The following is a 13,432-nucleotide window of genomic DNA, read 5'->3' on the forward strand; positions in this document are numbered from 1 at the left end:
AAAGAAATGAATCTGGATAAACAAAGCTGGGAGTTGTTTGAAAAGAGATAATGATGAGAATTAGGTAAGGAGTTTCTAAATGAAATTAGGGTTAATTGAGGTCTAGTGGCAGGTTCGGGGTATAGGGAGTCAAATGGAGCTCCCCTGCAACCTCTTTGGATTCAACGCAAAATACAGAGTTAAATGAGGTCTAGTACAGGCACACAGTCCCCTATGAAGGAATTTGCAGGCCCAAAAACCTAGATTGAAAAAGTAAGTTTATTGTGGAGTTTGGAAGTAAAGTTTAGTAAGTAAAGTTGCGGGTAGAGATAAGAGGGCACCGGAGTTACAGGTCTGGTGGGCAGAAACCCTTGACATCATAAGGATACCATTTTTGGGACTTCTGCAAAGAGTGGACTCCAGGGTTCCCTTTTTAATAATCTAAAGGGGCTTGTGGGTGAAATTTCAGGTTGGCCTCTGGCTTGAGCTTCAGCCAGGGTTAGAATCTGAATAGAATTCAATGGGTTTTTAGATAAGGAAGTAGCTGTTTGTGGGGGTTGGAAACCTAAGCAGATCATTAGAATGGGGCCTGGGACAGCCCAAGTTAGCTCAGATCAGATGGGGGCTGGGAGAGCCTGGATATCTCCCATTGGAATTCATGGGGGCTAGGAATTAGAAAGGAATCTTAACCCACGTCAGTAATAGTTAAAGGCATGAGAGTTAGTAAAATCACCAAAAAAAAAAAAAAAGTATAGACCATAAAAGAAATTATTATTTTCTATTGTTTTAGTAACCAATTATTAAATTAGGCTTTTTCTCTCTACTTCCTCATTCAGGAATCAGACTCTATAAGTCAGTCATCAATGTTTTTATAGGTACAGATTAGCCAGATGGTAGAAATAATGCATAATTAGCTAAAGTGGAGGGAGAGATTAAAAAAAAAAAAAGATGTTTACATGATCAATTAATTACATAGTTAAAAGGAATGGTTAGTTGTACAGTAGATTTGTAGATTCATGAGAAATCCTCTTTTTATTCTTCTTTGTTATAGAAATGTTTGTTTTATTTCATGAGTTAAAAATAAATAACAAATTTAAAAATAATACAGAGTTGGAAATTGGAAAATCTTAAGCAGCAAAGACAAAGAATTCACCTAAGAAGGACAATGTAGAGTTGATATGCTTAATTCTAGAGTCAAGCTTTAAAACAGAGTAAAGCAAATTCAGAGCAGAAATGATGGAAAAACCTGCATAGTATAATGATGAATATATTTAAGAGGGATAAAATATAAGGACAAGTACTCATGGTTGAAATAATGAAATTTTAGTTATGGGATGCTGAGATGTTATACTTATGCATATGATAAAACCAAGTGCAAGATCTGTATGGGATTTAGGCAGAGTAAATGCGTATATATCATAGGAATTGAAGACATTGATGAGACCTGGGATTCAGAGGAGACAACAGTATAAGAATTGAATTTCTGATGTGAAAGAATTAGAATGCAAAATGAAACATACAATTCTGGGGGCATGTTCAATGTATGGATTTGTTTCCTTTGTCTATGCATTTTTGTTATAAAGGATTTATTTTTCTTTTCTATTCTTTTCTTTTTCCTTAATGGAATATTATGGAGGGAAGGAAGAAAGAATGAAAATAAAATTATGTTAATTGAAAAAATAAAAAGAAACTTCAATAATAATGTTAATATTAGTATTTTTTAAATCCTTTCCTCATTTGATTATAACCACCATTGTGAGGTAGATCTTATTATAATCCCCATTTTACAGATGAGAAAATTAAGTCTGAGAAACCTTCAATGACTTTCCAAGTGTTTTAAACTAATAAGTAGAGTTTCAAACTTAGGTCTTAATGACTCCAAGCTGAGTTCTCTATGTACTGTGCTAGAGGATCTCTTGGAATGGGGAGGAAGACTATGAACCAGGTATTGAAATACTTGAGAAGCTTTGTCATTGTCCATAAACTACACTCTTAGGATTTCACTTCACAATCATCATATTCCTCTCAGGAAAATCTCCTTGCCAAAAAATGTTATTATAAAAGTTACTTCAGCTTTGGTATTCTCACTTTTATCAGAAACTTCACTGTCCTCTGCTCCTCTGAGTAGAGGCAGAAGCAAACAAGTTTTCCCAAAGTCTCCATAAAAAGAGGAATTAGAAATACAATGTGCTCTAATTTAACCATTAGCTGAATTCTACTCAATTACCATTATGCCCCTACCAGGTAAGGTTTCAATCCTTGTTTCCCCCATACCCATCCTTAACACTTTAGCTTCCTTTTGTGCATTGTCCTTTCCATTTAGATTGTAAGCTCCTTGAGAGAAGGAACTATATTTCTTTTTCTTATTTGAATACTCAGAACTTAGTATAGTTTTTGGTACATAATAGATACTTAATAAATGTATATTTTATCATATTGTATCAAAATAGAGAAAATGGCCTAGAGATTGGTGGATAATCACTACCAGATTCTGGATAGGATATCTAGACTTCAACAGAGGAGGAGTTGCTATCTAAAGAAGACAAAAATAGAGCTTAGAAGTGGCAGTGGTAAAAGAATATGTCTGTTTCTTCCAGAAAGAACAATGACATGGAAGAGTAAAGTAGGAAAGAAATAGAGAAAAATTGGCACTAACTATATTGTAATTATTTTTCATCCACTATTTTTTTATTATGACTTTTTATTGATAGAATATCTGCATGGGTAATTTTTGCAACATTGTCCCTTGCACTCACTTCTGTTCCAACTTTTCCTTTCCCTCCCTCCCCGCCCAGATGGCAGGCAATCTCATACATGTTATACATGTTAACATATATCTTAGATAAAATATATGTGTGCAGATCTATAGAGTTCTCTTGTTGCATTCAGAAAGTAAAAATAACCTGGTAAGAAAAACAAAAATGCAAGTAATCCACATTTATTTCCCAGTGTTCCTTCTCTGGATATAGCTGATTCTGTCTATCATTGATCAATTGGAACTGAAATGGATCTTCTCTTTTTCAAAGATATTCACTTCCTTCAGAATACATCCTCATAGAGTATTATTGTTGAAGTATATAATGATCTCCTGGTTCTGCTCATTTTACTTAGCATTAGTTCATGTAAATCTCTCCCAGCCTCTTTGTATTCATCCTGCTGGTCATTTCTTACAGAACAATAATATTCCATAACATTCATATACCACAATTTACCCAACCATTCTCCAATTGATGGACATCCATTCATCTTCCAGCTTCTAGCCACTACAAAAAGGGCTGCCACAAACATTTTGGCACATACAGGTCCCTTTCCCTTCTTTAGTATTTCCTTGGGATATAAGGCCAGTAGTAACACTACTAGATCAAAGGATAGCTATGTACAGCTTGATAACTTTTTAAGCATAATTCCAAATTGCTCTCTAGAATGGTTGGATTCATTCACAAGACAATGAACAATGTATTAGTGTCCCAGTTTTCCCACATCCCCTCCAACATTCATCATTATTTTTTACTGTCATCTTAGCCAATCTGACAGGTGTGTAGTGGTATCTCAGAGTTGTCTTAATTTGCATTTCTCTGATCAATAGTGATTTGGAACACTCTTTCATATGAGTAGAAATAGTTTCAATTTCATCATCTGAAAACAGTCTGTTCATATCCTTTAACCATTTATCAATTGGAGAATGGCTTGATTACTTATAAATTAGAGTCAATTCTCTACATATTTTGGAAATTAGACCTTTATCAGAACATTTAGCTGTAAAAATGTTTTCACAGTTTATTGCTTCCCTTCTAATCTTATTTGCATTGGTTTTGCTTGTGCAAAGGCTTTTAATTTGATATAATCAAAATTTTCTATTTTGTGACCAATAATGATCTCTAATTCTTCTTTGGTCAGAAATGCTTTCCTCTTCCACAAGTCTGAGAGGTAAACTATCCTATGTTCCTCTAATTTATTTATGATCTCATTCTTTATGCCTAAATCATGGACCCATTTTGATCTTATCTTGGTATACAGTGTTAAGTGTGGGTCAATGCCTAGTTTCTGCCATATTAATTTACAATTTTCCCAGCAATTTATCTGTGCTACCTTTTAGCAAGATATAGTGCCCTTCCTTATCTCTTTTAATTAGATCAGTTTTTGATTTTGCTTGATCTGAGATAAGGATGGCTACCCCTGCTTTTTTGATTTCACCTGAAACAGTAGATTTTGTTCCAGGCTTTTACCTTTATTCTGTATGTATCATCCTGCTTCAAGTGTTTCCTATAAACAACATATTGTAGGATTCTGGCTTTTAATTCAGTCTGCTATCTGCTTTTGCTTTATGGGCGAGTTTACCGCATTCACATTTATGGCTAAAATTATTAATTCTGTATTTTTTGCCACTTGTTAACCCCTGGCTATGCTTTCCTCCATTCCTTCCCCCTTCCTCCCCTCCCCAATAGTAAACTTGTGAGCAGCACTTGTCTCTCAGAGCCCTCCCTTTTTAATATCCCTCCCTGCACCTTAGAGTTCCTCCCCTTTTCTTAACCCTTTTCCTCACAATTTCTGTATTGCTTTCTTCTTAGCTTACTCCTTCCCTTTTCACTTTTCTCCTTCCAGTTTTCAATGAGGTTGGAGAAGTTTCTCTGTAAATCGAATATATCTAATATTTTTCTCTTTAAGCCAATTCTGATGAGAGTAAGATACACACTATGTTCATCCCTCTCCCTTCTTTCCCTCAGATATAATAGGTTTCCTTTGCCTTTTCATGAGATGTAGTTACCCCCCCCACACACCTTTATCCTTTTTCTGGTACAATTTCCTTTCCACCTTTAGTTTCTTTTTTTTTTTTTTTTTTTTTTTTTTTATAACTGTAAAACCTAATTATACATGTGTTCTTTATGTATATTCACAACAGAAATATAGTTCCTAAGATTTCTTTTTTACCTTTTTATGATTCTCTTGAGTCCTATATTTGGAGATCAAACTTTTTGTTTAGTTCCAGTTTTTTCATCAGAATAGATGAAATTCACCTATTTCATTGAATGTCCATTTTCTTCCCTGGAAAAAAATGTTAATTTTGGCTGGGTAAATTATTCTTGGTTGCATGCCAAATTCCTTAGCCTTTTGGAATATCAGATTTCAGGTCATTTGATCCTTTAATGCGATGTTGCTAGATCTCGAGTAATCCTTATTATAGCTGCTCTATATTTGAATTTTTTTTTTCTAGCTGCTTGTAGTATTTTTTCCTTTGTATGGTCTGATAGTTTTGGAATTTAGCCATAATATTTCTTGGCATTTTGATTTTGGGGTCTCTTTCAATAGGTGATATTGCTTTCAGTAAGTGATCAATGAATTCTTTCTATGTCTATTTTACTCTCTCTTTCTATAACATCTGGGCAGTTCTGTTTGGCGATTTCCTGGAAAATACTGTCTAGGCTCCTTTTTTTCATCATAATTTTCAGGAAGTTCAATAATTCTCAGATTATCTTTTCTAGATCTATTTTCCAGGTCTGTTGTTTTCTCAAGTAGGTACTTCACATTTTTTTCCATTGTTTCATTTTTTTGGTTTTGCTTGACTGATTCTTTGTGTCTCCTCGAGTCATTCATTTCCATTTGTTCAATTCTGATTTTTAATGAATTATTTTCTTCATTTACTTTCTTTCATTTTATAATTGTCCAATTGGTTTTTAAGTGAGTTGTTTTGTTCTATGGAATTTATTTCCATTTCCCCAATTTTATTTTTTAGAGAGCTATTTTCTTTTTCCAATTCACCAATTCCATTTTTCTTTTTTTTTTTTTTTTTTTTTTTTTTTTTTTTTTTTTAATTTTTTTTATTATATATATATATATTTTATAATATTATCCCTTGTATTCATTTTTCCAAATTACCCCCCCTCCCTTATTCCCTCCCCCCGACGACAGGCAATACCATACATTTTACATGTGTTACAATATAGTCTAAGTACAATACATGTGTGTGAATATCATTTTCTTGTTGCACAATAAACATTAGAATCCGAAGGTACATGCAACCTGGGCAGACAGATATTAGTGCTAACAATTTACATTCCCCTCCCAGTGTTTCTTCTCTGGGTGTATCTACCTCTGTCCATCATTGATCAACTGGAAGTGAGTTGGATCTTCTTTATGTTGAAGATTTCCACTTCCATCAGAATACATCCTCATACAGTATCGTTGTTGAAGTATACAGTGATCTTCTGGTTCTGCTCATTTCACTCAGCATCAGTTGATTTAAGTCTCTCCAACCCTCTCTGTATTCCTCCTGCTGGTCATTTCTTACTGAGCAATAATATTCCATAACTTTCATGTACCACAATTTACCCAACCATTCTCCAACTGATGGACATCCATTCATCTTCCAGTTTCTAGCTACAACAAAAAGAGCTGCCACAAACATTTTGGCACATATATGTCTCTTTCCACTCTTTAGTATTTCTTTGGGATATAATCCCAGTAGTAGCGCTGCTGGGTCAAAGGGTATGCACAGTTTGATAACTTTTTGGGCATAATTCCAGATTGCTCTCCAGAATGGCTGGATTCTTTCACAACTCCACCAGCAATGTATTAGTGTCCCAATTTCCCCACATCCCCTCCAACATTTGTCATTATTTGTTCCTGTCATCTTAGCCAATCTGACAGGTGTGTAGTGGTATCTCAGAGTGGTCTTAATTTGCATTTCTCTGATCAGTAGTGATTTGGAACACTCTTTCATGTGAGTGGATATAGTTTCAATTTCTTCCTCTGAGAATTGTCTGTTCATATCCTTTGACCATTTATCAATTGGAGAATGGTTTGGTTTCTTATAAATTATGGTCAGTTCTCTATATATTTTGGAAATGAGACCTTTGTCAGAACCTTTGTTTTTAAAAATATTTTCCCAATTTGTTACTTCCCTTCTAATCTTGTTTGCATTAGTATTATTTGTACAGAAACTTTTTAGTTTGATGTAATCAAAATCTTCTATTTTGTGATCAATAATGATCTCTAGTTCTCCTCTGGTCATAAATTCCTTCCTCCTCCACAAGTCTGAGAGGTAGATTATCCTCTGTTCCTCTAATCTATTTATTATCTCCCTCTTTATGCCTAAATCATGGACCCATTTTGATCTTATCTTGGTATATGGTGTTAAGTGTGGATCCATATCTAATTTCTGCCATACTAATTTCCAGTTTTCCCAACAGTTTTTTCCGAATAATGAATTTTTATCCCTAATGTTGGAATCTTTGGGTTTGTCAAAGATTAGATTGCTATAGATGTACCCTTTTTTGTCCTTTGTATCTAATCTGTTCCACTGATCTACCGGTCTATTTCTTAGCCAATACCAAATGGTTTTGGTGACTGCTGCTATATAATATAGCTTTAGATCAGGTACACTTAGACCACCTTCCTCTGAGTTTTTTTTCATTAGTTCCCTTGCAATTCTTGACCTTTTATTCTTCCATATGAATTTTGTTGTTATTTTTTCTAGGTCATTAAAATAGTTTCTTGGGAGTCTGATTGGTATAGCACTAAATAAATAGATTAGTTTGGGGAGTATTGTCATCTTTATTATATTCGCTCGGCCTATCCAAGAGCACTGAATGTCTTTCCAATTATTTAAATCTGATTTTATTTTTGTGGCAAGTGTTTTGTAATTTTTCTCATATAATTCCTGACTTTTCTTTGGTAGATGGATTCCCAAATATTTTATACTCTCAACATTTGTTTGGAATGGAATTTCTCTTTGTATCTCTTGCTGTTGCATTTTGTTAGTGATATATAAAAATGCCGAGGATTTATGTGGATTTATTTTGTATCCTGCCACTTTGCTGAAATTTTGAATTATTTCTAGTAGCTTTTTAGCAGAGTCTTTGGGGTTCTCTAAGTATACCATCATGTCATCTGCAAAAAGTGATAGTTTAATTTCCTCATTTCCTACTCTAATTCCTTGAATCTCTTTCTCGGCTCTTATTGCCGAGGCTAGCGTTTCTAGTACTATATTGAATAGTAATGGTGATAGTGGGCAACCTTGTTTCACTCCTGATCTTACTGGGAAAGGTTGCAGTTTATTTCTATTGCATATTATGCTTACTGACGGTCTTAAATATATACTCCTGATTATTCTAAGGAATAATCCATTTATTCTTATACTCTCAAGAGTTTTTAGTAGGAATGGATGTTGGATTTTGTCAAATGCTTTTTCTGCATCTATTGAGATGATCATATGGTTCTTATTAATTTGATTATTAATATGGTCAATTATATTAATAGTTTTCCTAATATTAAACCAGCCCTGCATTCCTGGAATAAATCCTACTTGATCATAGTGTATTATCTTGGAGATGATTTTCTGAAGTCTTTTTGCTAATATCTTATTTAAGATTTTAGCATCAATATTCATTAAGGAGATTGGTCTATAATTTTCTTTCTCAGTTTTCGATCTACCAGGTTTAGGTATCAGTACCATGTCTGTGTCATAAAAGGAATTTGGTAGGACTCCTTCATCCCCTATTTTTTCAAATAATTTATATAACATTGGGGCTAATTGTTCTTTAAATGTTTGGTAGAATTCACATGTGAATCCATCTGGCCCTGGGGATTTTTTCCTGGGGAGTTGATTAATAGCTTGTTCTATTTCTTTTTCTGAAATGGGACTATTTAAGCAATTTATCTCCTCCTCTGTTAATCTAGGGAGCCTATATTTTTGGAGGAAGTCATCCATTTCACTTAAGTTATCAAATTTATTGGCATAAAGTTGGGCAAAGTAACTCCTTATTATTTCTCTAATTTCCTCTTCATTGGTGGAAAGATCCCCCTTTTCATTTGTAAGACTATCAATTTGATTTTCCTCTTTCTTTTTTTTGATCAAATTTACCAAAGGTTTATCTATTTTATTGGCTTTTTCATAAAACCAACTCTTGGTTTTATTTATTAATTCAATAGTTTTTTTACTTTCAATTTTATTGATTTCTCCTTTTAATTTTTGTATTTCGAGTTTAATTTTTGGTTGGGGGTTTATAATTTGGTCTTTTTCTAGCCTTTTAAGTTGTAAGCCCAATTCGTTAATCTTCTCTTTCTCAATTTTCCTCAAATAAGCCTCTAAAGATATAAAATTTCCCCTTATTACCGCTTTAGCTGCATCCCAAAGATTTTGATATGATGTCTCATCATTATCATTATCTTGGGTGAAATTGTTAATTGTTTCTATAATTTGCTCTTTCACCCAGTCATTCTTTAAGATGAGATTATTCAGTTTCCAATTACTTTTTGGTCTATTTACCCCTAACTTTTTACTGAATGTAGCTTTTATTGCATTGTGATCTGAGAAGAAGGCATTTATTATTTCTGCCTTCCTACATTTAATTTTGAGATCTTTATGTCCTAGTATATGGTCAATTTTTGTATAGGATCCATGAACTGCTGAGAAGAAAGTATATTCCTTCCTATTGCCATTCAGTTTTCTCCAAAGGTCTATCATACCTAGTTTTTCTAATGTTCTATTTACTTTTTTAATTTCTTTCTTGTTTGTTTTGTGGTTTGATTTGTCTAAATCTGAGAGTGCAAGGTTGAGATCTCCCACTATTATAGTTTTACTGTCTATTTCTTCTTGCAGTTCTCTTAACTTTTCCTTTAGAAAGTTAGATGCTATACCACTTGGTGCATATATGTTTAGTATTGATATGGCTTCATTATTTATGCTACCTTTCAGCAGGATATAGTTTCCTTCCTTATCTTTTTTAACGAGATCTACTTCTGCTTTTGCTTGATCTGAGATAAGGATAGCTACCCCTGCTTTTTTGGCTTTACCTGAAGCATAATAGGCTCTGTTCCAACCTTTTACCTTTACTCTGTATGTATCTCCCTGCTTTAAGTGTGTTTCCTGTAGGCAACATATTGTAGGGTTCTGCTTTTTGATCCAATCTACTATCCGTCTCCGTTTGATGGGATCGTTCATCCCATTTACATTTACAGTTAAAATTACTAATTCTGTATTTCCTGCCATCGTATTATCCCCAGATTATGCTTTTTTCCCTTGACCCCCCTGATCCCCCTCCCCGATATTTAATTTACAGACCCCCCTTGTGACGCGCAACCCTCCCTCTTTTTTTTTTTTTTTTTTTTTTTTTTTTTTTAGGATCCCTCCCCCCTCCCTCCAAGTCCCTTCACTTATTCCCCTTTTCCTTTTCCCTTTTCCTCTCCCCCCTTTTAATGAGGTGAGAGAAAATTCTCTGAAAAACAAATATGTTAATTATTTACTCTTTGAGCCTCTTCTGATGAGAGTAAGATTCACACAATGATTCTCCCCCTCACTAAGTTCCCTCAGATATGGTGTATTTTCTATGTCTCTTCCTGGGATGTAGTTTCCCTCTTTTTATCACTCCTTCCCCTTTTTCTGAACCGACCTCCTTCCCTTTACTACACCCCCCTTTTTTTCTTTTATATCAGTAAAATCAAATTATCCTTGAGTATTTTTTATATACCCACAACAGAGTTACAGTTCTCAAGGGTTCTGTGTACCTTTTTCTGTTTCTCTTCAGTCTTGTGGATGTAGATCAAATTTTTTGTTTAAGTCTGGTTTTTTTCTTAGAAACATATAGAATTCCTCTGTTTCATTGAATGACCATCTTCTTCTGTGGAAAAAGATGCTAAACTTAGCTGGGTAGTTCATTCTTGGTTGCAGTCCTTGATCTTTTGCCTTACGGAATATCAGGTTCCAGGCCCTTCTATCTTTTAATGTGGAGGCAGCCAGATCTTGGGTGACCCTTATTGTGGCACCTTGGTATTTAAATTGTTTTTTTCTAGCTGCTTGCAGGATTTTCTCCTTTGTGTGGTAATTCTGCAGCTTAGCCACAATATTCCGTGGTGTTCTTTTTTTAGGGTCTATTTCAGAAGGAGTTCGATGAATTCTTTCCACATCTACTTTCCCTTCTGTTTCTATTATCTCTGGACAGTTCTCTTTGATAAATTCCTGTAAAATAGAATCTAGGCTCTTTTTTTGGTCATAGTTTTCTGGAAGTCCAATAATCCGCAGATTATCTCTCCTAGATCTATTTTCCAGGTCTATAGATTTTCCCAGTAAGTATTTGACGTTGTTCTCCAGCTTCTCATTTTTTTTGTTTTGTTTGACTGATTCTTGGGTTCTCTGTGAATCATTCATTTCTATTTGTTCCATCCTGACTTTTAAGGAGTTATTTTCTTCTTTCACAGTTTTTAGTTCTTTTTGTAAATGCCCAATTTCGTTTTTAAATGAATTATTTTGCTCTATTGAATTTTTTTCCATTTCCCTAATTTTTTTTTTTTGAGAATTATTTTCTTTTTCCAATTCAGAAATTCTATTTTCTTGAGACTTTTTTATCTTTTCCAATTCAGAAATCCTACTTTCCTGTGTTTTTTTAACCTTTTCTAATTCACTAATTTTGTTTCCCTGCATCTCCTGTGAATTCTTTATTTTTTCCAACTCCAATTTCAGGACGTTGTTATTCTCTATCATAACTTCCCTTTCCTTGCCCCATTTTTCTTCGATCTCCCTCAATTTCTTAAGAGCTTCTTCTAGGAGAGAGTTATGTGATGGGGGGCAGGAATCGTTCCCCTTTAGGTTGTTATCTTCTGAATCTTTGCTGTTAACTTCCTCGGGGTTGGGTACCTGCTCTTTCTCTGTATAGAAGGAATCTATAGTTTTTCTAGCTTTTTTGCTCATACTTAAAAAATGTTTTGGGGTCTGTCCCTGGGGTAGGAAATTATTTACTTCTTTACCAGCTTCCTCCCAGACCGGATGGATGCAGCGGCCCCTGCGCCCGCGCTAAGAGAGAGCTCTGGGAGAGAGTTCCCCACCCCCTCCCTGGAAGCGCCTCAGAGGTGATTAGCACTACTGTGCTTCGAGGGCGTAGAACAGTGAAGACAGCATGAAGCCCAGCCTATGTGTCCGAGTGGGGCGTGGATGTCTGCAGCAGGTGACGTGAGAAGCCCCTGCGCTCAAACTGGAAGTGTCTGCCAGAAACCGGGGTCCCTAATTCAAAGGTTCCGCTTCTCTGGGACTTCCTGGAGCTGAGTTCCACTCCCTCCAGCTAAGCTAGGCAGTGTGTGTTGCCTTGGGCCGTATCCACCCACTTGTCAGTCTCTTAACTATTCTCAGGAGGTAGCTGAGGCCACACCCCCTGGTGCCGAGTCTGCCGAGTCACCCCCAGGGTGGGGGGGGGGGAAATCTAATCTGAGTTTTAAAATATTTTGGCTTTCTCTTCTGAACTGCTAAATAATTAGCAGAGAAGAGCTAACAGCCTGTGCCAGATTCCTTTACCTCAGTGGCTTCTCTGATCCCAGAGCCCCTCCCAGCACAATGGGCGCAGTGTGCCCCTACCCCACCGTCTGTGCTGGTCTTTCTTATTCCTCCCCTGAGAACTGACCTTTCCTGTTGAAACTCCAGATTCTCTTCAGCTGGTAAGTCGTGCTTCCAGTCCTTGTGGTATCTATCAGTCCTGAGCTAATTTTGAGACTTAATTTATCTAATTGGTTGTGAGGGAGTGAGGACGTTCACTGAGTAGTGTGTTTCTTCTCCGCCATCTTGGCTCCGCCCCCCACCAATTCCATTTTTCAGGGATTTGATTTCTTTATCCACTCTATCTTTAAATGAGTGAGATTTAAGCTTCCCTATCATTTCCCAATTTTTCTTCTACCTCTCTTGTAAGAGCCTTTTAAATTTCCTCTGAGTGTCTTGTGTTATGGGGACCAGATCATATCCCCTTTTGGGGATTCATCTGGAGACACTGTTTTAAGTCTCCTCAGGGTTTGAAGTCTTCCCTCTATCTTATAGAAGATATCTATAGTTAGAGTTTGCTTTAATTTTTTGATCATTTCAACAAAAAAGAATCAAAGAAAACAAACAAGCAAAAAAGCAAATGCAGTCTGTTTTTGGGCAAACTTCCTCTACAGACTACAGGAGGTAACAATAAAACAACAGTGGAACAATAATGGCTGCACTGCCTGCACATAAGCTACTTTCTGAGACTCTGAGAGTGTGCTGAGTTACACTGGGTGTTGGGTAGGTGTGGTCAGGTCCCAAGAAATCCCAGTGTTTCTGTACTGAAGAAACACCCCCGTGTTTATAACTTCTCTGCTGATCTATTGGCTTGCTGCCAGGGCAAAGAAGCTCACAGTGGGTGAAATTCTCCCTACCCCACAAATTTTCTGATGGCGGCTTCTATACCCTGCCCTTCTCCATTCTGCTCAATGTGAACTGCCTTGCGTGCTCTCACTGCCTGCCTGCAGTCTGCACCTGATCTAACCTTCCCCGGATTTGAGCAAAAAGAGGTCTTTTCTGGCGAATTTTGAGGATATCTTCTGTTGGTAATGTATTTGTGGTTTTTTTCAGTCAAACACTAATTCTGAGGCCATATCATGAAAAAAAAGTATTCTGAGTGAAAGAAAGAGCTTAGATAGATGCGTGTGTCCTCTCTGCTATATTGGCTGGAAG

The sequence above is a fragment of the Sminthopsis crassicaudata genome, chromosome 2 (genome assembly GCF_048593235.1).
Source record: "Sminthopsis crassicaudata isolate SCR6 chromosome 2, ASM4859323v1, whole genome shotgun sequence".
Lineage (NCBI taxonomy): Eukaryota > Metazoa > Chordata > Mammalia > Dasyuromorphia > Dasyuridae > Sminthopsis > Sminthopsis crassicaudata.